We start from the raw sequence: 26,695 nt of genomic DNA, 5'->3' as shown, positions 1-26,695 counted from the left end.
CCACCTCATCAACCTTAACCATCTCTTGTTCCACCATCACCCTCACTAGTTTTTTGTCCTTTTTCATTGAAATTCCCCTAGACACATTGAGTGAATCTAGCCATCTCTTCTCTTGGAAATTGACTCCTGAGTGTTATTAGACCTTCGAACACCCTATCCCACACATCACACACCTTTTTCTAGCTTCCCAATGCCTCCAACACCTCACAATTAGCTCTCAGTTGTATCTTGTAGGTTTCCTATAATTCCTATAGGATCATCCTGTAGGTTCCTAGTACATCCTGTAGGTTTTCTTGAAACAACCTGTTTTGAGGCTGAATGTATGGGAAACCTCTAGGAAGTCACAAAAATCCCCCTAGGACCCTTACACCCCATATAACCACTCCATAAGCCTTGTAGCCATCCTCAACCACCATCCATCCACCTGTCACATCCACAAGAACAATTAAATTGCATGCTTGACTTTACCAAAAAACCCAAAAATGTGAAAATAGATTTAGTTTTGTTTTCTTTCTCACAAATTATTATGGTTTGATTCTCTTTACTTTTGTAACTTAGATAGTAGCATTAGGTTAGTTTTGATTTAGTAATTCTTCTTAGCATAGCTATTTAAATGGTTAATTAGGATATGGTGTGATTTAGCATTACATGTTGTTTTCCTCATTACAGCTGTAGAGTAGCTCTCTCAAAATAGATTTGTTCTTCTTCCATCAATGAATCAAGCTTCTTCTAACTCTATAAAAGTTTGGCTTGGAACCTCTAGTGTCTCTCGCCAGATGAAAAGTGGCAATAGGCAGGACCTTCACTTTTACTTGTGCATATAGCACTATCACCTCCAAGTTTGTATGAACCCTGGGTTGATAAGTAAAGCTGGCAGCCCAGGAGTTGTAGCATCCTTGATGCAATACTAGCGCTCATCACTTTTACTCTCGTATGTCATCTATTTTATTAGTAAGAACTTGTCAAAGGCTGATATAAATTATACAGTGACTAAAAAGGAACTCCTAGCTGTTGTGCATTCATTAAACAAATTTAGGCATTACACTACAGGCCATCAAGCATTTTTGCATACTGACCAGGTTACAATGAAATATTTAATGAAAAAAGATGGGAATGCTCGAATTATAAGGTGGTTGCTTTTATTACAGAATTTTTATCTAACCATTGTTGATAAGCCTGACAAAATGTTGTTGCAGACTTTTCATCCAGGGTGAATCTAGCTTCAGGTGAAGAAGGAATGGTGGATGACTAGTTACTAGATGAGCACTTGTTTTCTATTTCAATTCTCTCTCCATGCTTTGCTGATATAGCAAACTATTTGGTATCAGCACAGTTACCACCAAACTTTCCCTCCAAAGAAAAGAGAAAGATAATCAAGAAAAGAACCCCCTCCACTTGGATTGGGGGCAATCTTTTCAAACATGGCCCAGATCAAATCTTGAAAAGGTGTGTAAGGGAAGAGGAATTCTTTGACATCCTTCTGACCTGTCATGATGGGCCTTGTGGAGGTCACTTTGCATCAAAGAGGACAACATTAAAAGTGTTACAAGTAGGCTATTATTAGCTCGCTCTTCATCAGGATGTGAAAAAGTACACTAGTTAGTGTGATCTGTGCCAGAGGATGGGAAAGCCTACTCCAAGAGATGAAATGCCCCTATAGAATCAAGTGACTTTTGAGCCATTTGACAAGTGGGGCATGGACTTAATTGGGCCTATCAACCCTCCTTCAAAGCAAAAAAAATACATTATTGTGTGCACTAATTATTTGACTAAGTGGGCTGAAACCAAGGCAATTAAGGCAGCAACAAAATAGAAGGTGGCTAAGTTCCTAAGGGAGAATGTATTCTACCAATTTGGGTACCCTAGAGAGCTAGTCATAGACCAAGACAACCAGTTTACCTCCAACATGACTGAAGAACTACTCAACCATCACAAAATCAATCATAGGACCTCCACTCCCTATCATCCATGAGCTAATGGGCAAGTGGAGGTGACAAAAAGGGCACTGGAGGGCATATTAACCAAGGTAGTGAGCAGCAGCATGAAGGATTGGGTAGAGATACTAGTTGAGGCCACCTTGGCCTATAATACCACATGGAGGACCACCACTAGATTTACACACTATGATTTTGTCTATGGGAAAAAGGCTTCGTTGTCCATTGAGTTTGAATATAACACATTGAGGATGGCAGCCCAAATAGATTTGGACCTCAGTCATGCATAGAAAGAAATATTGTTCCAATTGAATGGCTTGGATGAATTCAGAATGTAGGCCATCCTACATACAAAGATAGTTTAGCTTTAGAGGAAGATCTGGCATGATAAACATATTAAGGAGAAGAAATTTTTAGAGCACGATTACGCACTGTTATATGATTCTAGATATAAATACTTCAAGGGAAAGCTAGGGACAAGATGGCTTAGACCTTATGTGTTGGAGAGATGCCATGATAATGGTTTAGTACAAATCATAACTATATATGAAGAATCCATTCCATTTCTTGTCAATGGACACCGATTGAAAGTGTACAAGATGCCTTTATCAAGGCAAGAGTTCATTGAAAATATCAATAAAGCAGTAATGATGGTAGAGCAAGTTACAGCTCCTCCCTCATCAGGTCACTAGAAAAAGAAAAAAAGAATAAGGACTTAGGTGAAAACCTCAATGAGGTGCTTGAGTCCCATCTTTGGGTTGAAAACCTCATGAGGCGACCTGTTATAGACATTTTTGGGCACTGCAACCCCAAGCATAAATGTCCATAAGCCAAGGGCTCCTAAGTCCCTAAAGGTGTTGTTCCAACCCCTAAAAGAACAAGGTCAACTGATTACAGCATCTCCCAGAAGTTCTCCATGAAAAACTACTCAAAACTAGTCAAAACTGGACCATTTCACCTGCTCCATAGGCAAAGTGCGTTGCATCCCACCTAAATACACGCAGTAGGTGTGATGCATGTCAAAAATCCCTTCTATGGGGTGCGATGGGCGAGAAGGGACAAATGGCAGGGTCAATCCGCAAGGTGGAGGAGCATGGAATCTTCCAGAAACCTCTCCTGTGACACTTGCCTCTCTGAATTCGACCAGGGATGAGTAAGAGATCATCAATCTCCAAGTGGAATCAAGAACTATCAGAGAGAAGACACTAATAAAATCTCAAAAGCTGACTCACCTCCCTTGCAGACATCTATATATGGATCCCTCATCCCAGAGATCTAGGGGCTGGAATTTTGTATCTTGTAAGGAAGTGTTGTTGGTTTCTTGGTGAATATCATAATGTTGGGTGATCTAAGCTTTTCATGAGGTGAAGAAGGGCTTACTTGTTGAGAGGATGATGCTGGGTCAGAACAATCGGTTGTAATCCTCTTTGCTCTTTATTGATTATCAATAAAGCTATTCAAGTTTTCCTCCATATTCTTGTACAATTGATGATTTATGCATTTGTGTGGTCAATGTACATCTGATCCTATATTTTTTATGATAATAGATCTATGTTCTTGGATAGTGTTATGCTGCTTTGATTCTATAGGTACTCTTTGAAGCTGGGTAGACAAGGAAGCGAGTGGCAAAGACCTACCAGAAGAGAGAGGAATCGAGCAAGGAACCAAGCGCAAGACAGAGGTTGGTCTCCTTATTCTTCTCTTATCAATTTCTCATAAGGGAAAACGAAAGTAGTTTTTAGTGTGTTTGTTTCTAAGGTAGCTACCAGCCTTAGTGGGATTAGCAGCTCTGCATAGAAACTATTCCCGATAACAAAATGGTGACTCTGCTGGGGAGCGAGTAGATTGTTTGTTCATCTACATTTGTTTACTTTATAAACTTATAGACAGAGCCTGAAGTCAAGCCAGCTAGCCTTCGAACTGCATTTGTTATGCAAGTGCAAAGTAGATCAATGCTGCTTCAGTCAATCTCCAGGTTTTTTTTATGAATTAAACATTTGATTTACAAGCTCTCTAATTGCCCTCGTGGTGGCTCTAGTAACCTCCTTAGATGTACCTTTGTGATTGATTTGTTGATTACCACTTGCTCAGCCAAAATCCCTGAAATGAACTACAAACTGTGACCGGGAACCCAATCAAAGTCTCGTCCCTGGTCCAGCACACTATCTATTTTGTGAACTTCAAATGCATCGCACTTCCCGAGTGTAGTAGGTGCGTTGCATTTCAATGTCACTGTGTTACAGGTGCGCTGATCAGACAAGGCCTTGTTCCTAAATTTTGGTTTCTGTGTTCAATCTTTTCAGCTCTATTCAGGAGTTTTGCTACCTGTAGTCAGTACACCTCTGTTTGAAACCCCTTTCCTTGCTGTTATTCCACCTCCATTGTGCAAAGAACTGTAAATGTTTTTATGTATTTTTGAGTCATTTTCAGTTCTCCTTAACAAAGAAGTAGCGTAATTGTATTGCCGTTTCTTGATTTGAAAGTGTCGCAAGTGTCATTTTCAGTCATAGAAGAGAATCTGATTGTTCTTGATAGTCAATTACACTATTACTCTTGTATTTGATCTGAATTAGTAGTTTTTCTAGTGTCAAAAGCAAGTTTTCAATTCCAAATAGCAAAGTGTTGTCATTGTCCTCATTTTGTTTTGAAAAGAAACTTGTTAGTAATTTTCGCTTTGAAAAATAATTCAGATTTGTGCTTAGCTTTCTTTTTATCATTTACACATTAAGAAGGCTGAAAAAAAATACATGCATGTGCATTTGCATTTAGATTATTTTTCAGTTTGATTTAGGACAGTGCATATAGTGTGTGCTCTTTGCTCTTTGTTGAAAGAACGCCATCTCTCTTTCCTTAGTAGCTAGGATTTTCATTTGCAAAAAGAAGACTAAATGACTATTTATCATCTTAGATTGCATTTTAGGAATTGTACGTCTACATCATGCGGTGAACCTGAAAGGAAAATTTCTTAAGCAAGATCAACTATAAAATAAATTTAATGAATCTAAAAACGCTTTGGAACCTAACGCACAACATCTAGAAGTCTAGGCTAGAGATGTATTCCGGCGTCGTAAAGCCTGGTAACTATTGTTTTCACTGTTGGTTGGGTGATTCCTCCACTTTGAGACGATAAGTGCCAGTACGGACTTGTGCTCCCACGTACCATCGAGTATATTTTGGGAGACCAAAATAGGCTTAATCCTTTATCCATAGGAAGTCTTGTCTGCCGCCCTATCGATCGCAATGCACTGAACACAGCATTCAGGAAGATTGACTACCGTATCGTAAAAGGTATTCTGCAGTTTTGCGATTGGTTTGGTAATCCCTCTGTCTAGATTTCCAGAGCAGTCCCTTTCATTCCTTTTCAGACTCCTTAATGGAAAAGGTCCATCTGAGCACTTGTCACTTCAAGCTCATTAAAAATCAAAGTCGACTAGAGTCATCTTTTGTTTTTTCTCGACTCTTAAAAATTGAAAAAACAAGTTGTGTCAAAGCGTCTAAAATTTATTTTAAACGGAATAATCATCACCTTTCCTATGTTGATCTTAAGTTGAGAAAAATGGAGTCCACCAACCAAGGAGTTCCCCTTGGAGGAAATCCTAGTCCCTTCTCCTCTTGGGGAGATGTTGGTGCACCCCATATGGCCACATTGTCTCTTCCAGGATTGACAATCGGCTTGCCCGTATGGCTCTTCTCAACTTCTGTCGTTCAAAACACCGTAATTCCTGAACATTCAAGTCAGTAACTAAACGATATTAGAGTTACCCCCCAACCCTCTACTTCATCCAACTCTTCCTCTCCTCCTTCCTCTTCGCTTGATGAAGCTGGTAAAGCCAAAAATCATGTAACTGAGAAGAGGAAGGAGAAGAAGAAGAAGGAGCCAAAGGTGAAAAGGGGCAACCAAGAATCGTCTAGCAAAAATCCACACACTGCACTGACCAGGCCTAAATCGCCATGTGTCATTTGCAAAGGAGACCACTTTCATCGAGATTGTCCTTGCATCCCTCGGATCTTAAGAGACTGGTCTCCTCGTTTGCACAATCTGGTGTCATCAACCTCTGATGATCATGTTGAAAGTACACCGTCAACTAGTGAAAGTCAAGCCCCTGGACAAAAAGGAAAATATAAATTTCCTTGTAAATTGTGTGAAGGCGATCACGCCGTCCACCTTTGTCCCTTCTTAGACGAAGCTAAAAGAGTTTTGGACGACCGTCCGGTTTCACCGTTACGGCTTCCTCCTGGATACAAGAAACTCTTGCCGAGTCCATCACTAGTTGAAAATCTGGCTGACATGCCCTTGTGGTCAGCCGAAGCATCTACCATTGAAGATAAACCATCTGAATCCATACCAGACAAAATTCAAAAGGTCAAGGCAGCAGTTGACCCGGTCATGCCTTCAGAGGATCAATCTTCAGATGATACAGTCACCGAAGAGAACAAGAACGACATCGTTCAAATTCTCTTCGTAAACACAGACTCCGATGAACATGGGGGCAGTCTACCCATTCCTTTACCGCGGGAAGGAAGTTCGTCAGAGTCGTACCTGGCTGTCTATTCGGTCCCACCTCCAAGCAACCTGGTTTTTTCCTTTGACTGGAATCTACTAGGCAGACCCCGTTTACTGGCTAGTGTACCATTTTGAATCATCGCGCAAGTATATAGAATGGTTATGGCTGGTACCATCATAGATGAAGGGGCTTCTGTGAGTATACTTTCCTCAACTTCTTGGAAAGCGTTTGGTTCGCCATCGCTTTTGCCTGAAATGAGAAATCTAACAAGCTTTGACAAAGGAACTAGTCGACCGTTAGGGAACCTTCCCAATGTGCCGATAACATTGAGAAGGAAAATTGTTCACATGAACGTAATGGTAGACCAAGGACCCCTGGATTATAATCTACTCCTTGGACGAGACTATATTTATTGCATGGGAGCCATTGTCTTCTCACTCTTTAGAGTAATGTGTTTTCCGCACGAAGGAAGAGTGGTGAAGCTCGTAGACCAGCTTTCATTCCCCGGTTTACACATAGCAAATAGTCATATACCAACCCTGAATGGTCTTTTCACACAAGAAATGTCTCATCAATCCCCAGTCCATCCTCCTGATGAGTGCGAGTGATTCGGAGGGCATGAATGAAACCAAGGGGGCATGCACCCTGGCCTATTTTGACAGGAAAACTTCAGGTATAGGGTAGGTTTCCGCGAAGGATATCTGACTAGTCTGACACACCCGTCCATTTAGGAAAATGGGATTAGGCTGGAATAAGATTCCCTCATCAAAGTTATGTGAGTGGAGGCATCTTTGCCACTCACCTTTGTCTATTTCGGTAGACATCGCCGAAGAAGGTTTTGTTTGTGGTACAGATAGAGCAATCTTTGGCAACCTGAAAAAGGTAGGCCTTTCCCAATAAAACAAATGTTTTGTTTGCAAATTGAGGGGTAACTTGAAAAGGTAGGCCTTTGCCGATAAAACAAATGTTTTTTCTGCAAATTGAGGGGTAACCTCGAAACTCTATTTCACTATACCTGGGGGCATGCAAACCTTTTGGCATGCAAGCGAAGAGCGACCATTTATTTTTTTAAATTTATAGGCCCTCTAACCCTTTAAACTCGTAGGATTGGTCATTTCCTAACTTGCATAAAGAAAGGATGTGGGGCAAAGCTTTGAAATAATGTCATTTTTATATATGAGACATCCTTATTATGCGACTGGATTAATTGAGCAGTTTTAACGCGACTTCAAGCTCGTTAAAAAATAAGCATAAGAAATGAGCAAATGTTCCTCCAGAGTTTAAGCTCATTTTAAAATAAAAGATGAACCAATTTCCGGTAAATAACCGTCGTGAATGTAGTACTTCAGCCTTTAAAGCCTTGGTCGTGTTCTCATCATCACCTCCACTCTGTATTGGCCGATTCACCTCCACTTGATTGTTTGCCCCTTTTGAGGAACAGCTACAAAGAGTGATCTTGTTAGCCATCCTTGTGACACTGCCATGATTGGAAAATTCCAAACCTTACCTGGAATCAGCTGCTACCCGAATTTACCACTCGTTCCTCAAAGACGAGTCTCCTTTAAGCTCTTTTCAACTGACTCGTAAAATATGAAAAGATTGCCGAGCCATTGGCCTCTCCAGCTCGTTAAAGTGACCGGAAGTGCTATCCCTCCTTCAGATTTTAATCTTTTTGGACCTGAGGGATTATTACACAAAACGATCGAGCGCTTGTTTTGTTAGGCTCGTTAAAATTACCGAAAATTCATCCCTTTTGTATCATATTATACTTTTTCGGCTTTAAGGGATTAGATGACAAAAAAGATTTTTTGGAGTTTCCTTTACGTCCCTTTTTAGACTCTCTAAAATTGAAAAGGACCGAGTTATCTTTGTCGTTAAACTCGTTAAAACCTAATAGCGACAAACTTGTCCATAACAGACAAGAACGAGTTTCACTATCGCTAGGCTCGTTAAAACATAGCGATGGGTTTGCCTGAAGGGAAAATTATAGAAAAAGCATATGTCATCCTCCTCAAGCTTGACAAAAATAAAGAGGTACTGGTCAACAATGACTGGGGAAAATTTGGGAAGAAAACTTGAAGAAACTTTGTTGGTAGCAAGTCGCTCTTGAACATGACACTTTCACTCCGCGTCCGAGTCGGGTTGGGTTGTTCCATTCACTGGTCACATCACCATGGTTCCATCACACCATCCACATTTGGGGTTAATGCTACCAATCCATCAGGTCAGTGTCGCCGATATGTTCAAGAGAAGTCACTCAGAGAATTCACCTGTGTCTCACCCACTATAATACATTTTCGCTCCATTCTTTCATCACCGCCACCCTGAACCGTATATCACTAGATCGTTTTCACCTCCATTAAAATCATTTGCTCTATTCCGTGTCATTGATGTGGGATTCACTAAGGCCCTCCTATGACATATCGCTTCTTGTCGACATCAGCTCATTATCCAAGAAGTCGATCTAGGAACAACCCTTTCAGTACTTTGAAGCTTGCATGCCTCAATGGGAAGTTTCTCACTTCCAGCGACAGGTTTACATCAATGGCCTTCGACCAAAAGATTTTGCGTGGTGTTCAACGCCAAGTCCCTTATTCACACCACATGAATTGTACTGCAGTACCTTCAGGGTCATTATCATTATCGGTGATTCCTCTTGCGCCTGTTAACAGCTTACATCATTAGCCGGTGATCAGGCGATGTCTTTCCATGTTTGACTCCAGAACATCTCTCACATGGATCGACTTGTACTTAAAGTGAAGATCGAATGAGATTGAAGACCCCAGATCTAGTTTCATCCATCCGAGCTACAATATATATTCAGGAAAATAAAGACATCAAATGTACATCATTGTTGCACAGATAATTATCCAATCTAAGGGATGATGGCTCTACCAGAATCATCAGTCTACAGTCAAATGATTGTCTGTCCTATGTACATGAAAATGAATTTATAAAGCTGAGCATGGGAATGCCCGCCTCAGCTAGATCATGAAAATAATATGAAGATAATGTATTGTATTGTATCTTATTACAGGTCGCCTTCCAGCTTGAAAAAACTTCGGATCCTCATGATAAAGCATTTCACCCGACATCAAAAAGATTAACGACCTCATGCTTTACGGGGCAACTATTATAGACATTTTTGGGCACTGCAGCCCCAAGCATAAATGTCCATAAACCAAGGGCTCCTAAGTCCCTAAAGGTGTTGTTCCAACCCCTAAAAGAACAAGGTAAACTGATTACAGCATCTCCCAGAAGTTCTCCATGAAAAACTACTCAGAACTGGTCAAAACTGGACCATTTCACCTGCTCCATAGGCAAAGTGCATTGCATCCCACCTAAATACACACAGTAGATGCGATGCATGTCAAAAATCCCTTCTATGTGGTGCGATGGGGGAGAAGGGACAAATGGCAGGGTCAATCCGCAAGGTGGAGGAGCATGGAATCTTCTAGAAACATCTCCTGTGACACTTGCCTCTCTGAACTCGACCAGGGATGAGTAAGAGATCATCAATCTCCAAGTTGAATCAAGAACTATCAGAGAGAAGACACTAATCAAATCTTAAAAGCTGACTCACCTCCCTTGCAGACATCTATATATGGATCCCTCATCCCAGAGATCCAGGGGCTAGAATTTTGTATCTTGTAAGGAAGTGTTGTTGGTTTCTTGGTGAATATCATAGTGTTGGGTGATCTAAGATTTTCATGAGGTGAAGAAGGGCTTACTTGCTGAGAGGATGATGCTGGGTCAGAACAATCGGTTGTAATCCTCTTTGCTCTTTCTTGATTATCAATAAAGCTATTCAAGTTTTCCTCCATATTCTTGTATGATTGATGATTTATGCATTTGTTTGGTCAATGTACATCTGATCCTATATTGTTTATGATAATAGATCTATGTTCTTGGATAGTGTTATGCTGCTTTGATTCTACAGGTACTCTTTGAAGCTGGGTAGACAAGGAAGGGAGTGGCAAAGACCTACTAGAAGAGAGAGGAATCGAGCAAGGAACCAAGTGCAAGATAGAGGTTGGTCTCCTTATTCTTCTCTTATCTATTTCTCATAAAGGAAAATGAAAGTAGATTTTAGTGTGTTTGTTTCTAAGGTAGCTACCAGCCTTAGTGGGATTAGCAGCTCTGCATAGACACTATTCCCGATAACACGACCCAATGATGAAAAAAAAGAAAAAAAAGAAGAATAAGAAGATTCCCAGGTGAAAACCTTCCTTGAGGCAGCCAGGGCAAACATTTGGGGTGAAAACCTCTCTGAGGTAGCCTAGGTGCTTTTCAAAAGAGAGAGAGAGAGAGAGAGAAAAATATATAATTGTTATTTGCAGGTGAGTGAGAAAGACAATCAAGGAGAAAAAAGAGGATCCAAAGGGAACCCTGCCTCACACATATCCATCTCCTCCACTCCTTACCATGCATCCATCCATTATTTCTATCGTTTTTCCACTCTAGTGCTTCAATCTATGCAAATACTATGTTTTCTACAGGATCCCTTGTATTCCTACAAGGATCCCCTAAAAACCTACAGGATGATCCTGTAGGAATTATAGTGGCCAGGAAAACCTACAGGAAACAATCCGAGGGCACATAGTAGGTTTTGTGGGTCCCTAAAATTCATCCTATACATGATCTAACACCTCACCTTGTCCATTATCAACATCCCTGCACTCACCATTCAAAACAAAAAGAGATCAGTTTCTCCCAGTTATGAAAAAAGAAAAAAAAAGAAAAACATAGGAGAGTAAGAGAATTACCTGAATGTCCCTTGCTCCACACACACTCCTACTCCCTCTATCCATTCATTGCACCATCCTCACAGCCATAACTAGTGACGTGATTAAGGAATTTTGAGGGAGAAGTAGCTGCAGGACATCCTGTAGGAAATCCTGTAGCAGTCTATCCCACATAATGTCAATCATCAGCTATAGGTCTTCACTAGGATGATCCAGGAGCTCCACAGTAGTAGAAGCATCAGATCTTTAGTCACAGATACCTGCAAAATTCAAGAAACCATCAACAGATAGCAAGAGGAGGAAGAAGAATAACCATGCAAAAAATAAAAAATGCAACACCTTTGATCTTCGACAACTGAAGCATGGCATCAAAACCACAGGTAAGTATCCCTCTCACTCACTCATATGCATCATTTAATCAAAAGTGGTAAAGGTTACGAGATAGTTGGGTTATAAGTGAAAAGGTGGCCAATTAACTTAGCCACCTTCATTTAGTCATCACATGCAAAACCAGGTGTCCTCTCACACGTGGTTGCAGTCAACTCAAAGACAGAGGAGGAGTAGGACAAGAAGTGGTTAGCTACAGATCTACAAGGTGGGAATTGATTACAAGGAGTGGGAAATGATGAGGTGGTAGTGGGGACCAACAGTCCAAAAATGGCAACGTACCTCTATTGCGAGCACACCACCTCACCCTGAAACACCATAAAGGGAAATAAAACATTGTTTGCATGCATTCATGCATTTCACCTCCTTGAAACTCCCTCACTAAATTCATTCTCATAACTCTCACCACCCACCAGAAGCAAGGATCCATCACTCTGCAAGATAATTTCTAGAGGAGCATGCATAGGAAAACCTACTGGAAGAGTCTATGGGATACAGTCTATAGGACCAGTCTACAGGATACACAGAGGCAGTCTATAAGATAGTTAAAGAAGAGTTCAAGAGGGGATATCATAGGAATTGTCCACTGCCACCATTCTAAAGAGGTAGGCTATAAGAATCCATCCCCAACTAGAACCAAATTAACTAGAAATGCTCTCAAATCTAGTGAATTTAGCAACTGTGGGAGGTGAATTACATACACAGTAAACTCTGTTTTCCTCCTAAATTTAAAAATTTTGTGTCAACCCTCTCATTTTCTCCTCAAACCTCATAAGCAAGATGACAGGAGGGTTTAATAAGAGAGGACCCACAAACACTGTGAGGATACAACAACACCCCCAAGTGCTTGAAATCTTTACAAGACACAACTAGCTGGGGTTTTGCAAAAAATCACAGGGTATGATGATGAGGTGGCTCAAGAATTTTCTCATTCCCTCACTCCACACAGCAGAATCCATGCCACTATTTTAGTTAGAGGCCTCACTATAGATCTCACCCCAGAGCTCATCAGTAGGGTCACCACACTTCCCCTAGGAATTCCATGGAGAAAAGAAGACAAAGGAGATAGTCACATGGCAAAAGGGAAATTCTTTTTAGAAGGTGAAGAACCCACAAAGGACAAAAATGGAATAAGGAGGGATAGTCTGCCATAGCCATAGAGTGAGGTAGGCTATGAACTCATCAAATATATCTCATGAGAGGGTAGATATAGTGTTGTTTATGGCTACCATTTTAGGATCCTTGAAAAATTAAGATTTGGGGTAGAAACATAGGTTCACCAAAGACTCAGCATACCCTATTTCTTAATGTAATCACTCGTAGACTCCAACAACAAAGAAAAGGAAGGGAATTCCCAACAATTGGCTCACCATGGGTTGATTAGGATCCTCATTGAGTATGCCCTCCAAAACCTTATAATCCCTATAACATCATCAGTCTTTAGAAACTTGCCAGCAAAGGATGACATCAAAACCCTCATTTATGATGTTAGTCCTTCTGTCAGTGAGGAGGAAGCAAAACAGGAAGAAGAAGATACAGAGCTAGATAGGGATGAGATGGATGAAGAAGAAACTGATACAGAGGAATATGATGAAGAAAAAGAAGAAGTGAGAGAAGAGAAGGAGGATGATGATGGAACAAACAAGGAAACTAAGGAAGAAACTATTGGAGATGAGGAAGAACAACAAGAAGAAGGGGATAAGAAAAATAGAGAGGAAGAAGGCATTGAAATAGAAAGGGAATAACACAAAGAGGAGTCACCTAGGGTGTCCCAAAAAGCTACTGAGAGGGAGGCAACAGCTACCCTCACTACTCTCAGTACCCCATTCAAGCAAAAAGGGAAAAGAAGGAGGCAAGCCCCACTATATTTCAAAATAAGAAAGAGCACAAGAATCAAACAAGGGAAGCCACAAATATCAAAAAAAATTCCTATTTAGATTGAAGATTCCCCTAAATCAAGAGACAAAATGCCTTCCCCTAAGTCACCAATCACCTATGTAAGGAGGCCTAGTACCAGATCAACTTCCTTAAAGGGTAAGGCCATGCTACAGGATCCACAACAAAACCTACAGGATGCAAAAAAAGTCCTACAGGATACTCTACAAAAACTACAGGAAGCGCATAAATTGGAAGGCAAGGTAGGGGAGCAGTAAGAAACAAAAGAAGAAGACCCTGAAACAAAGGAACCAAGACCCCAACCTAACCTAGACTCCTACTACCCGTTTATTGGAGGCAAGGTGATACCTCAAAAATTTGCCATCCCATTGTTTTTTAAACTTGAGAAGGAGAGGGCTAGAAACCACCAATGGATGCAAATCGCTAAGTGAAAAGTGGTGGAAGACATTGGGCACATGGAAGAGAAGCTAAAAGAAATGGGAAAAGAGCTAAGTGGCTTAAGGGATAGAGAAGAAATAATGAGAGATAAACTTGAGAGGGAAAATGCATGGTTGAGGGGATAGCTACAAGAAAGGGAGAACCAACAAGCATGTATGGCCAGCCTCTTCTCAGAGGCCATCTAGTGTAGGATTCCAGCTAAATCATATGCTCTTTACCTCAAATATCAATGGTTACAGTTTCAGATTAAAACACTAGCATAAAGGGGCACCGTGCCATTTTAGGACTATAGGCAATTTATTAATCTTTATGATCAAAGTATACTAGAGGATAGGGCCAACATGGCTAAGTTTTATTTGCACAACATGGAACTCACAGAAATGAATGTTTGGGATCCTAATGAAAATTTAGGAAATATACAATTAATGGCTTTGGAATCATGGATGAACCATGAGGAGTCAGGGGTTGTAGAGATGAAAATAATATTGGCCAGAGAGAAAAATGAACCTATTTTCATCAGAGCTGAACAATCAAATCTGATGGCCATAATCAGCACCCATAATTTAATTGCAAATGATCCTCAATTGGCACCTAGATATCTTGTTGCCCAAGAGTAAGCAATTTCACATTTTGAGGATATGTTTAGGCTGCTAGGAGATGATAGTATACATGCCTGCCTTAGGAGATGGAACACACTACCACACAGCTTGAAGATCGGGGAATATCACTCCCCTCAAAGGTTGAGAGAGGCACTCAACAGGACATCTATGTATAAGAAATCAATGCAAAGGTTGAAGGTCAATTAGATAGGCCTAAAACTCAATCCACCACTACTCCTAGGGATGTTAGAAGGGAGAAAAGAAGAAGAGGAAAAGAGGTAGTGGGAAGAAGTAGAAAAGAAAGCATGCTTCTATGAATAAGAAGAAGAGACCACAGCAGAGGCATGGGATGTCAGAGAGGCTGCCAGAGCCATAAAGAACATGGACATTGACTAAGTTGCTCAGAGGATGAACAACACTTTCAATAGGGGGGTGATGATGAGATTCATCAGTGGGTAATTATATGGGCCTTAATTCACCTCCTAGCCTAGTCAAACCAACTATTCTCACAACTTATTGCATACTTTTGATTATATTTTGTTTATGAGATGAGTTAAAGTTGGATATTTTCTTTGTGGTCTAATGTGCATTTAATGCAAGATTAAAGGATAGAAGCGAGGAATTTTTGCAAAGACCTTGGTCAAAACTCGAATGGGACAAGGGAGAGGAATTATAGGAGGTAAATCCTCCTAGTTTACTACCCCTCCATTTGAATATTCCTCCATCAGTTCGGAGTGCAAACAACCAAATCATGAGGACTAGAAGGAAGCCTAGCAAGTGAAAGACAAAGCACTAGTTTATCTCGAAGTTTGGGAGCCGAGCCTCCCTAATTTTAAGTAAGTCATCGGAGACTTTAGATCTATAAGTAGAGAGGCCTAGGACCTCAATAGGATTCGGATCTTTGATTGTAAAACTCTACTCTATTTTTGAGTTGCGACACTTGCGACAATTTTTTATGTAATCCATTGTTTTGATAATAAGAATGAGTTTTGTTTTGAGCTAGTACTGAGTTGGCTCAGAGGGCTAAAGCTCTTGGGTTAGGGACCAACCCTAGAATCCAAGGAGAAAACGGATCACCACAAGATCGTCAGTAGGTGCCTCGGCTTCACTTCCTCCCTCTGGGGCCATGACTTGTGGAAGAGACCCTTCAGCAGCCCCAAAAACAAAAATTTCTAGTTCTTGCATGATCTTGGATTTTGTTGCCTTGATTCACTATTTGGTTAATTTCATTGTCACCTTTTTCCATTACTCTATTTTTGCCATATGATCTCACTCATGTTCTAATTTCCTTCAACACTTTCTTCATGCATTATATGGGCAATTGATTCATGCTTTTCTAACTTATGAAGACGTATCATGTTGCATAATTCTTGAAAATACACATGTTTTAAGCACTGCAGGTACTTCAGGAAGAGGTCTAGACTTCATTACTAGCATCCATCTTCCACCTCATAAACCTTAACCATCTCTTGTTCCATGATCACCATCACTAGTTTTTTGTCCTTTTTCATTGAAATCCCCCTAGGCACATTGAGCGAATCTAGCCATCCCTTCTCTTAGACATTGACTATGGAGTCTTCCTAGACCTTATAACACCCTATCTGATCCAAGTGGATCTTCAAATATGATGGCATGGAAAAACTTAGAAATCAAAGTGATCAAAATGAAGTCAACCTAGAACCAAAGCAGAGATCACTTCTTTCTAATTCCAACGGCACAAATGGTACTTCAATCTGAGTCCAAATGATGAAGTTATTACAAAAAGAAGGGTTCTTCAATCCTTAAGAAAAAGAGGAATTTCCTTTAGAAATGGGTCTTAAAGCCTTAAAGGTAAATCACAATTGGAGGTCACATGAGGGTGGACTTAAGCAGTGGGCCATGGAACCCCCGATTGCCGATCTCTGATCAGATCGGATCGTTGGATCAAAGGCAATCACAATCGACGGTCTGATTTGTGATTGCCTTTGATCCGACGATCCGATCTGATCAGAGATCGGCAATCGGGGGTTCCATGGCCCACTGCTTAAGTCCACCCTATATATATATATATATATATATATATATATATATATATATATATATATATATATATATATATATATATATATATATATATATATATATATATATATATATATATATATATATATATATATATATATCGATATATATATATATATATATGGCGATCGGTAGTTGAATCGGCGATACACTGATCGGCGGAACCATTATTGGGGCATCAGAGCATTATATATGAGCAGGATTGATGTGATCAGCCGACACCGATATCAGCGATCAGCGATCGACGGTCGGCCCTTCCTCGTGAACAGGACCTATGGACTAGCAAAACACTGATTGTGACATTAGTGCAGACCTAATAGGAAAAATAAGCTCGATTTCATGATTTTGAGGTCTGGGTAAATGGTTTTGATGATATTTTCTAGTTCTTTCTTTGGGATATTAAGCCTTTATCCATGCAATGATAAAAGGACCCTTTTAAGAAGTGGTTGCACCCACCAATACTTCCACTCTACCAACCTCCATAGTTAACCAGGCAAGCCCCGATTTGAATGGGATCTTGTCCGAAAATCCATTATAAAAGAAGATCAATGGAAGAGCACGAGAGGAGGCATCTTTATGGTTGCAGCATGCTGTTTGCAGAAGGCCAAGAGTAATTATTGATCCATTTTGAACATTTTAAAGACTCCATCCCTTATTATTGTTGGAGGAAGCTTTTGTGTTGCATACCACTCCATCTCAGGCATTCATTTCATAGCCATCAAGTAGATTGGAGGTATAAGCCTGTTTATGGACATATTGATGAATGTAATTCTATTTATTCATGCCATTTAATAAGAAAGGCCTCCCCATTGTTGAGCTAGGCCCAGAGATGTAGTCTAATTTGGACGAACTCCATTATCAAGACTTGGTGTTATCTTTTGTGCCTTTTATGTGTTTTCTTATTCTTTTCATATGTGCACATTTATGTGTTAAGCTGCAATCTTATATGCAATTATTTTCTATACATCTATAAGCGAAAACATCCTGGATAAAGTGGTATCAAAGCAGGGCCTTTTAGATGTGAATTGCATGTTTGTATGCCAACAAGAGTTAGGCTTCAAAGAGGCAAAGGGAATCTAGAACCTTTCGATCTAGAGGTAGGGCATGCACCATGAAGAAGAAACATGGATGAAGAGGAAGCTCGTATTGAAGAGGAGTGCAATTTCAGAAAGACTTTCTATTCAATGGTAGAGGATATTAGTCAGCTGGTTATAAGACTGGAAAAAGCTGAAGAGAGGAATCCAGAAGGACAAGGTTCAACACATGGGAATGATGGACAAGAACCCCCTCCTTCTCCTTCTAGCGATGAAGGTTCTTCTTCCCCACACCACCATAATCAGAGAAATCCGAAGGATGCATCAAAGAAACCTTTTTTTAAATTAGATGTTAAATTTGATCTTCTTGTGTTTAATGGTGAAAGTAATGCATAAAAGAATAACAACTGGATCAAGAAAATTGAGTTTTATTACAGGATTCAACAAATCATAGAGGATGAGGTGAAAATCCATCTAGCCTCTCTACGGCTAGGCAGCACAGCTCTCGTTTGGTGGGAGAGTAAATTTCAAAGCGGTAAAAATGTGGTAAGCTCTTTTCGTCATGGTCTACTTTTACTTCTGGGTTAAAGGAACCGTTTTATCCCTTAGGATACAAACAGAAAGCTTTGATGAATTGGAAATATTTAAGGCAAGGAAAAGGGTAGGACATTCAAAGTTTTATAGAAGAATTTAGGAAGCAAGCACTGAATTTGGGTATTGCACTTGATACACGTGAATTTATAACTAAGTATATTGCCTCACTGCATATTTATATTTGGAATTCATTATTGTTGTTTGAACCAACCACTATTGACGCAACTAGTGTGAAAGCAATTCATATTGAGAACAGGGGCAAGAATGAAAGAGAGGACCATTCTAGAAAGCCACCGTTAAAACCTCCCAATGGCAAATCCAAAGAGAAATGGAAAGAGAAGGAGAAGAAAATAGCAACAGCCAGAGAGGGAGAGCAGCTTTATTGCAATCATTGCAAGAAAGAAGGCCATGATGATGATCACTATTAGAAGCAGCACCCTGAAAAATTCCCAAAGAAGTATGGAGGAAAAGGGAAGCAAAAAATAGTGGCAGCAGCACAGCAAGTCCTTAGATCAGATTCAGGAGATGAAGCACTGATCACAACAGTGGGAACAAAAGGTACCCTTACACCTCTTGTTGATTCTAAATCACATGGAAGCACGAGTTCTGTAGATGATTCCCTTTCAAATGATAGAAAAATAATTGAATTATTTCATATCAGAGTTGTAGTAAATCATACCAAAGTAGAAACTCTGTTTGATACTGGGTCCCAAGAAAATTTAATTGCAGAATCCCTGGTAAAGAAGCTTGGCTTAGAAATGAAACCACACCCAAAGCTTTACCCGCTGGGATGGATACATGATAAAGTTAAATTAAATGTAACCCAACAGTGTAAGGTAAAATTTGTGATTGCTTCTAAGCTGGTAGATGAAGTAGAGATGGATGTTATACCACTGGACATCTATGGCATGGTATTGGGGAGCCCCTACCTGTATGATAGAAAATCTGTCTTTTTCCGCCATGAGAATAAATACCGCATCACTAAGGATGGGATAGAGTACATAGTGCGGGCTCATCAAAACAAGATTAACGCCAGCCTCATAAGCACTAGGCAGTTGAAACGGCTGGGAAATTCTAGCAAAACATGCATGCTTATGGTCGTCAGGGAAAGGGAGGCCGAATTCGCAGATGCATTCCAAGGCTACGATGGGAAACATAAACAAGAATTGATGGATTTAATTGCTGATTATAATGCCTTGTTTTAGGAGTCGCGGGGACTACCTCCACCGAGGGAGATCCAACATGAGATCCACCTATTACATGATGCCCCTCTACCGAATATCGGCATGTACAGAATGTACGCAGTTGAAATGGAGGAGATCAAGCATCAAGTGTAGGAATTGTTGGATGAAGGCGTGATTAGGCCAAGCTCCGGGTCACCGATTGTTCTAGTGCCCAAGAAGGACAGTAGTTGGAGGATGTGTGTGGACTTGTTATGAAACCAGCTCAAGAAAAGATAGAAAAGATAGATCAATGCCTTAGAATTCAGCCTCTTCGAGGGGGCAACCTCTTTTACATCACATAAATGAAAAATTCTTGGATGATACAAATGAAAAGACCTCCTTTCTATATATAGGAGTCTAAGGGGTCATAACATAATCAGAGCCGACATAACAATAATAATGTAAGGGAACAATAATAATAATAGTGGGCTTCTATGTGGCACAATAGTAACAATATGGGCACTACATGGGTACATCAATATAATAAGTGGGTTGTACTAATAACAATAAGGGGTTACACTAGTAGTATAGGGGCCTAACATGCCCCTCTCCTTCAAAAAGCATTGTCCTCAATGCTTGAGTAGTTCTTGATGCTTCTGTATAAAATTCTTGTCCTCCCATGTGGAATATTCAGTGGGTAAGTTCTTCCACTTGATGAGATACTCTGAAATTGATCAATTTCGTAGTTGTCGGGTTCTTGTTTCTATGACTGCTCCAAGTTCCAATATGATTTTTCCTTCTTCTTTAATTTCTGGCAATATTGTTTGAATTGGGATCTTTTGCAACTTTTGAATAAATGGCCATACTTCTTCATCCTTCTTCCATTCATCCCTTGCTTCATTTATCCAATCTGGTTGGATAATAGAAATAGCACAAAACAATGCTTCCACATCATCATCCTTGAAGAGTCTTCCCATTCAGTAAGGTCGCCATTTTTTAAGTGCATGTAGTATTGCCAACATTTCCTTCTCATAAATAGCTTGCTTGACATGTAGCAGTAAAAATACCCAATCACCTACATCAAAACATTTTTCACTACGATGTTGATCTACCTGTTGTTTCATTTGATTTTTCACTGAAGTGGCGTTATACTTTAAAAGTTGGAGAACTTGTTGTTGATGCTCGATGTGATCTTTCTCTAATTGAACCTTTTCCTTCTTGATATATCCTTCTATCTCTAGATTTTGAGGAGTGGTAATTTCTTCCAATCCTTTACAAGATATGGTCGGATTCATTTTTTGATGCTCGATGTGATCTTTCACTTCTTGAACATTTTTCTTCTTGATATGTCCTTCTATCTTGATAGTTTGAGGAGTGGTAATTTCGACCAATGAATTACAAGATATGGTTGGATTCATTTCTTCTTTCTCGATGTTATCTTTCACTTCTTTCACCTTTTTCTTCTTGATATGTCCTTCTATCTTGATAGTTTGAGGAGTGGTAATTTCGACCAATGAATTACAAGATATGGTTGGGTTCATTTCTTCTTTCTCAATGTGATCTTTCACTTCTTGCACCTTTTTCTTCTTGATATGTCCTTCTATCTTAAGAGTTTGAGGATTTGTAATTCTTGCCAATGCCTTACAAGATATGGTCTGATTCATTTCTTCTTTCTTTGGGGTGGGGTCCTGGCGTATATCTTCTTCTTTTGATGTTTCTTGATCCTTTTCTTCCTCCTCTTCATATTCTATGTAAAATAATTTCCTCTCAGCACACTTATGACCTTTAGTGCATTTGCTATCACAATTGTAACAAAGCCCTTTTTCTCTCTTTTCTTCCAATTGTTGTGGTGTAACCCTTGTAGGTTGTGGAAGGCTAGGAGAAACAACACTTCCACCTTTATAGTTGTGAGGGGTATTCTTCTTGGTTTCCATAATTTTTCTTTCCACTATGTCACAAAGCCCTTTTACTCTTTCTGATTGTTGTGGTGTTGCTCTAAAGAAGGTGTTGCTCTTTGTATCCTCATAATGTGCTATCATTTCCTCCGTGAAAATTGACCACGTAACAAGTTTTTTACGAGAACATAGCCCTTCATACCATAAAAATTGATCCGGTTCTAAATATGAAGATGCAACACATACCTTTGGTAATGGTGGTACACCATGTAGGTCAAAATATTGCTCCATCTGAAGTATCCAATTTACCGGATCCTTGCCATCAAACTTCCTCATCTTGCTTTTTCTTGATTTTAGGAGCTCAACCTTGAAATGATTGTAACTCTGTACTTTTGGATATTTAAGTTTTGAAATTGTAACCTATAGTAGCCCTCTGTGTGCTCTTTCCAATGCCAAAACTCTGACCTAAATTGGATTCACCAAGGAAGAGTTATGCGAAATCTCCCACAGTGACTTGATTATAGACTAGTTCAGTAGAGCGAACTTGTACGACATGCCACGAGCCACTGTTTCAACCTTTGGATCTAAAAAACGCATACAAGAAACTATATTCCATCCTCTTTCTGTACCTTCTTACGAAATTTCGATCTGATCCTCAGAGAGAAAGTTATGACGATTTTCCCCGGGTCCCCTGTTTGGAATGTAATTCAGGAGTCTGCACAAAGACCAACTTCCTCAGATCATATCTCCGTAAATATAGCGCGAAAAGCTCTGAAATTCGGACCCTAGGTTCAGCACGACTTCTTCTCAAATGGGTTTTTTTGCAACTTCTGAAACGTCAGAGAAAAAACGTCATAGCGAAAATGCCACGATGACCTATTTGGAGCAGTGAAACCCTAGAATCCAAAGCTCTGACACCAAATGTTATGAAACCAGCTCAAGAAAAGATAGAAAAGATAGATCAACGCCTTAGAATTCAGCCTCTTCGAGGGAGAAACCTCCTTTACATTACATAAATGAACAATTCTTGGATGATACAAATGAAAAGACCTCCTTTCTATATATAGGAGTCTAAGTGGTCATAAGATAATCAGAGCCGACATAACAATAATAATGTAAGGGCATCATAATAACAATAGTGGGCTTCTATGTGGCACAATAGTAACAATATGGGCACTACATGGGTACATCAATATAATAAGTGGGTTGTACTAATAACAATAAGGGGTTACACTAGTAGTATAATGGCCTAACAGGACTATCGTGCGCTCAACAAAATATTAGTAAGAAATCGCTATCCGCTCCCACGCATAGATGATTTATTGGATCAATTAAAAAGTGTTGTATATTTCACAAAATTGGATCTGTGTAGTGGCTATCACCAGGTTCAAATTACGGAGTAGGACGTGTGGAAAACCACTTTCAAAACCAAGCAAGGGTTGTTTGAATGGATGGTAATGCCATTCGGGCTTTGCAATGCTCTAGCCACCTTTATGCATGTTATGAATCATATATTTCAGCCTTTCATTGATGAGTTTTTTCTTGTATATTTAGATGATATACTAGTTTTCAGCAAGAGTTGGTTTGAACATATGAGTCATGTAAAGAAAGTGCTTGATGTGCTGAAGAAATAAAAATTCTTTGTAAAATTGTCAAAGTGTGAGTTCAGGAAAACCTCTTTGGGTTACCTACGTCATATTGTTGGTCATGGTCAGTTTAAAATTGATCTTGCTAAAGTCGAAGAAATTGTAAATTGGCCTAAGCCTACTAGTCTAACTGAGGTCCGTAGCTTTCTAGGTGCAGTCTAGTATTGGAGGAGATTTATTGCTAATTTCTCTATTATTGTAGCACCTTTTCACACATTGAAAAGTGTGAAATAGGTCTTCCAATGGGGAGGAAGATAGTAGAATTCCTTCGAAACATTGAACGAAAAAATTAGCACTCCACTAGTCTTAGCCTTACCCGATCTCCAACAGCCATTTGAGATTGAATCTAATGCTAGCAGTTATGCCATGGGAGTTGTACTGATGCAACAAAAGAAGCCAATTTGTTACCATTCTGAGAAGTTTCCTCAAGCTGTGATAAACTATCCCACTTATGACAAGGAGCTTTATGCCTTGGTGTAGAGTGTGAAAAAGTGGAAATGCTACTTGATCGGCATGGAGAGCATCATCAATATAGATCATCAGCCCTTGCAGTACCTTTAGTCACAAACCAAGTTGCAGCAAACTCATCATTTCAAGTGGATGGGCTTTCTTCAACAATTTCATCTGGTAATAAAGTATAAGAAGGGCACTAGTAATAAAGTGGTCGATATGCTATCTCACCCTCCTATTTTTGCTTCTATTATTTTTCATAATGCTTCATTGTATTTTGAAAGTTATGCTGAACAATATGCTAACGATGATGACTTTAAGGAGGTTTATGCAAAACTAACCCATAGTTCACATGTGGACAACTATCACTTGCAGGGGAAAATGTTGTATCACCTTGGTAAATTGTGTATTCCCACAGGAGAAAGAGTGCATGTAATTCGAGAGGCTCACACCTCTCTTGTGTCTGGACACTTTGGTGTTGAAAAGACTTTCTGTCTTATACAAAGATTTTGCTTTCGGCCTCATATGAAAAACATTGTGACTCGCTATGTAAAGGGTTGTGTGATGTGTTCAGTTTCAAAGCCCTCTAATAGAAAACTTGACCTCTACACACCACTCCCTATTCGGAGTCATCCATGGGAAAGTATGTCAATGGACTTTGTATGAGGTTTACCTTTGTCTAGGAAGGGTCACGACTATTTGTATGTTGTCGTTGACCATTTTAGCAAAATGTGTATTCTTATGCCTTGTAAAAAGCAGATTACTGTAGAGCAGACCACTTCTCTTTTTTTTCAGTATGTTTGGGTCCACTTTGGATTACCCACTTCAATTGTCTTAGATTGAGACTCTCGCTTCCTTGAAGAGTTATGGACTAGCTTGTGGAGGATGATGGACACCAAACTGAAAATAAGCACGACATTTCACCCGAAAACTGACGGGAAGACAGAAGTTGTTAACTGTACCATGGTACAACTATTACGAGGCTATTGTCAGAAACATCCCAAGTTGTGGGATGAACATCTACCCTATATACAACATTCCTATAACCGAGTAGTGCATTCAACGACACAGCATTCACCATCCGAGACATGCTTTGGTTACTTGCCAAAGGACCCTTTAGACATGGTCTTTAGAATGGAGGATGGCTCCAGTGGATGTAATGATAAAGACAAAGCTTAGCAATTCATTCAATGAATCCAAATGATTCACCAAGTAGTGTAAGAATAGTTGGAAAAGAGTCAAGCTCGTTACAAGGCTCGACATGATAAACATCGAGTTGACCATGAATTACAAGTGGGTGCAAGGTGTGGTTCGACATCAACAAGGATAGGATGAAGGGAGAAGGAAAGAAGTTACAGCCAATCCGGTATGGACCATTCACCATATTGGAGAAGATTGGGAACAATGCCTTTCATCTTGACTTGTCGGTATATATGCAGATGTACTCAGTAGTGAATGTGGAGAACTTGAAGCTCTATGAACCACCTTTGATCATGGACACCGATGAGGTGGACACAGTTCCTACCATCGATGATTTTGCACTTGAATATCTCGATGAGTTGCCTGAAGACATCATCCTTGATAGAAGAACTAGGACTTCACGGTGAGGAGATGTAGAATACCTTCAAGTTGGATTCAACGGAATGCATCCCAGCAAGGGCAGATGGCTAGAGAAAGAGATAGTGAGGGCACAATAGCCTCACTTGCCAATTTACTAGTGAAAATATTTTGGCGGTCCAAAAGCTCCTCAATGGGGAGGATTGATCCAGGTGGATCTTCATATATGATAGCATGGAAAAACTTAGAAATCAAAGTGACTAGAATGAAGTCAAGCTAGGACCAAAGTAGAGATCTCATCTTTCTGATTCCAATGGCGCAAATGGTCCTTAAATCCAGGTTCGGATGATGAAGTTATTGCAAAAAGAAGGGTTCTTCAATCCTGAAGAAAAAGAGGAATTTGCTTTAGAAATGGGTCTTAAAGCCTTAAAGGAAAATCACAATCAGAGGTCGCATGAGGGTGGACTGAAGCATTTGGCCATGGAATCCCTGATTACCGATCTCCGATTAGATCGGATCGGCGGATTGGAGGCAATCACAATCGGAGGCCATATATATATATATATATATATATATATATATATATATATATATATATATATATATAAGCTTATATCAGCAATTGGGAAGTCGGATTGGTGATACACCGATCAACGAAACCATTATCGGGGCATCAAAGCATTATATATGAGTGCAACCGACATGATCAGCTGACGCCGATATCAGTGATCGGCGATCGGCAGTTGGCCCTTCCCCATGAACAGGACCTATGGACTAGCGAAACGCCGATTGCGACTTCAGTGCAGACCCAATAGGAAAAATAAGCCCCATTTCATGATTTTGAGGTCCGGGTATATGGTTTTGAGGTGGTTTTCTATTATTTTCTTTGGGATTTTAAGCCTTTTTCCATGCGATGATAAAAGGACCCTTTTAGGAAGTGGTTGCGCCCACTGATACTTCCACTCTACCAACCTCCATAGTTAACCAGACAAGCCCCGATTTGAATGGGATCTTGTACGAAAATCCATTATAAAAGAGGATCAATGGAAGAGCACAGGAGGAGGCATCTTTATGGTTGCAACACGTTGTTCATGAGAGGCCAAGAGCAATTATTGATCTATTTTGAACATTTTAAAGACTCCAACCCTTGTTATTGCTGTGGGAAGCTTTGGTGTTGCATACCACTCCATCTCAGGCATTCATTTCATAACCATTAGGCAGATTGGAGGTATAAGCCTGTTTATGGACAGATTGATGAATGTAATTCTATTTATTCATGTCATTTAATAAGAAAGACCTCCCCATTATTGAACTGGGCCCGGAGGCATAGTCCAAATTGGATGAACTCTATTGTCAAGCTTTGGTGTTCTCTTTTGTGCCTTTTACGTGTTTCCTTCTTCTTTTCATATGTGCACATTTAAGTGTTAAGCTATAATTTTATGTGCAATTATTTTCTATACATCTATAAGCGAAAACATCTTGGATCACTATCCCACACATAACAGACCTTTTTCCAGCTTCCCATCACCTCCAACACCTCACAATTAGCTATCGTCTGTATCTTGTAGGTTTCTTGTAATTCCTACAGGATCATCTTGTAGGTTTCTATTACATCCTATAGGTTTTCCTGAAACGACCTGTTTTGAGGCTGAATGGATGGGGAACATCTAGGAAGTCACACGAAGCCTCCTAGGACCCTTCCACCCCATCCAATCACTCCATAAGCCTTGTAGGCATCCTCAACCACCTTCCATCCACCTGTCACATCCACAAGAACAATTAAATTGCATC

This window comes from Pinus tabuliformis, chromosome 8 (assembly GCF_031772625.1).
Source record: "Pinus tabuliformis cultivar Carrire ecotype Pingquan chromosome 8, CPIR1, whole genome shotgun sequence".
In the NCBI taxonomy this organism is placed as follows: Eukaryota; Viridiplantae; Streptophyta; class Pinopsida; order Pinales; family Pinaceae; genus Pinus; species Pinus tabuliformis.
Note: the sequence above shows the minus strand (reverse complement) of the source record.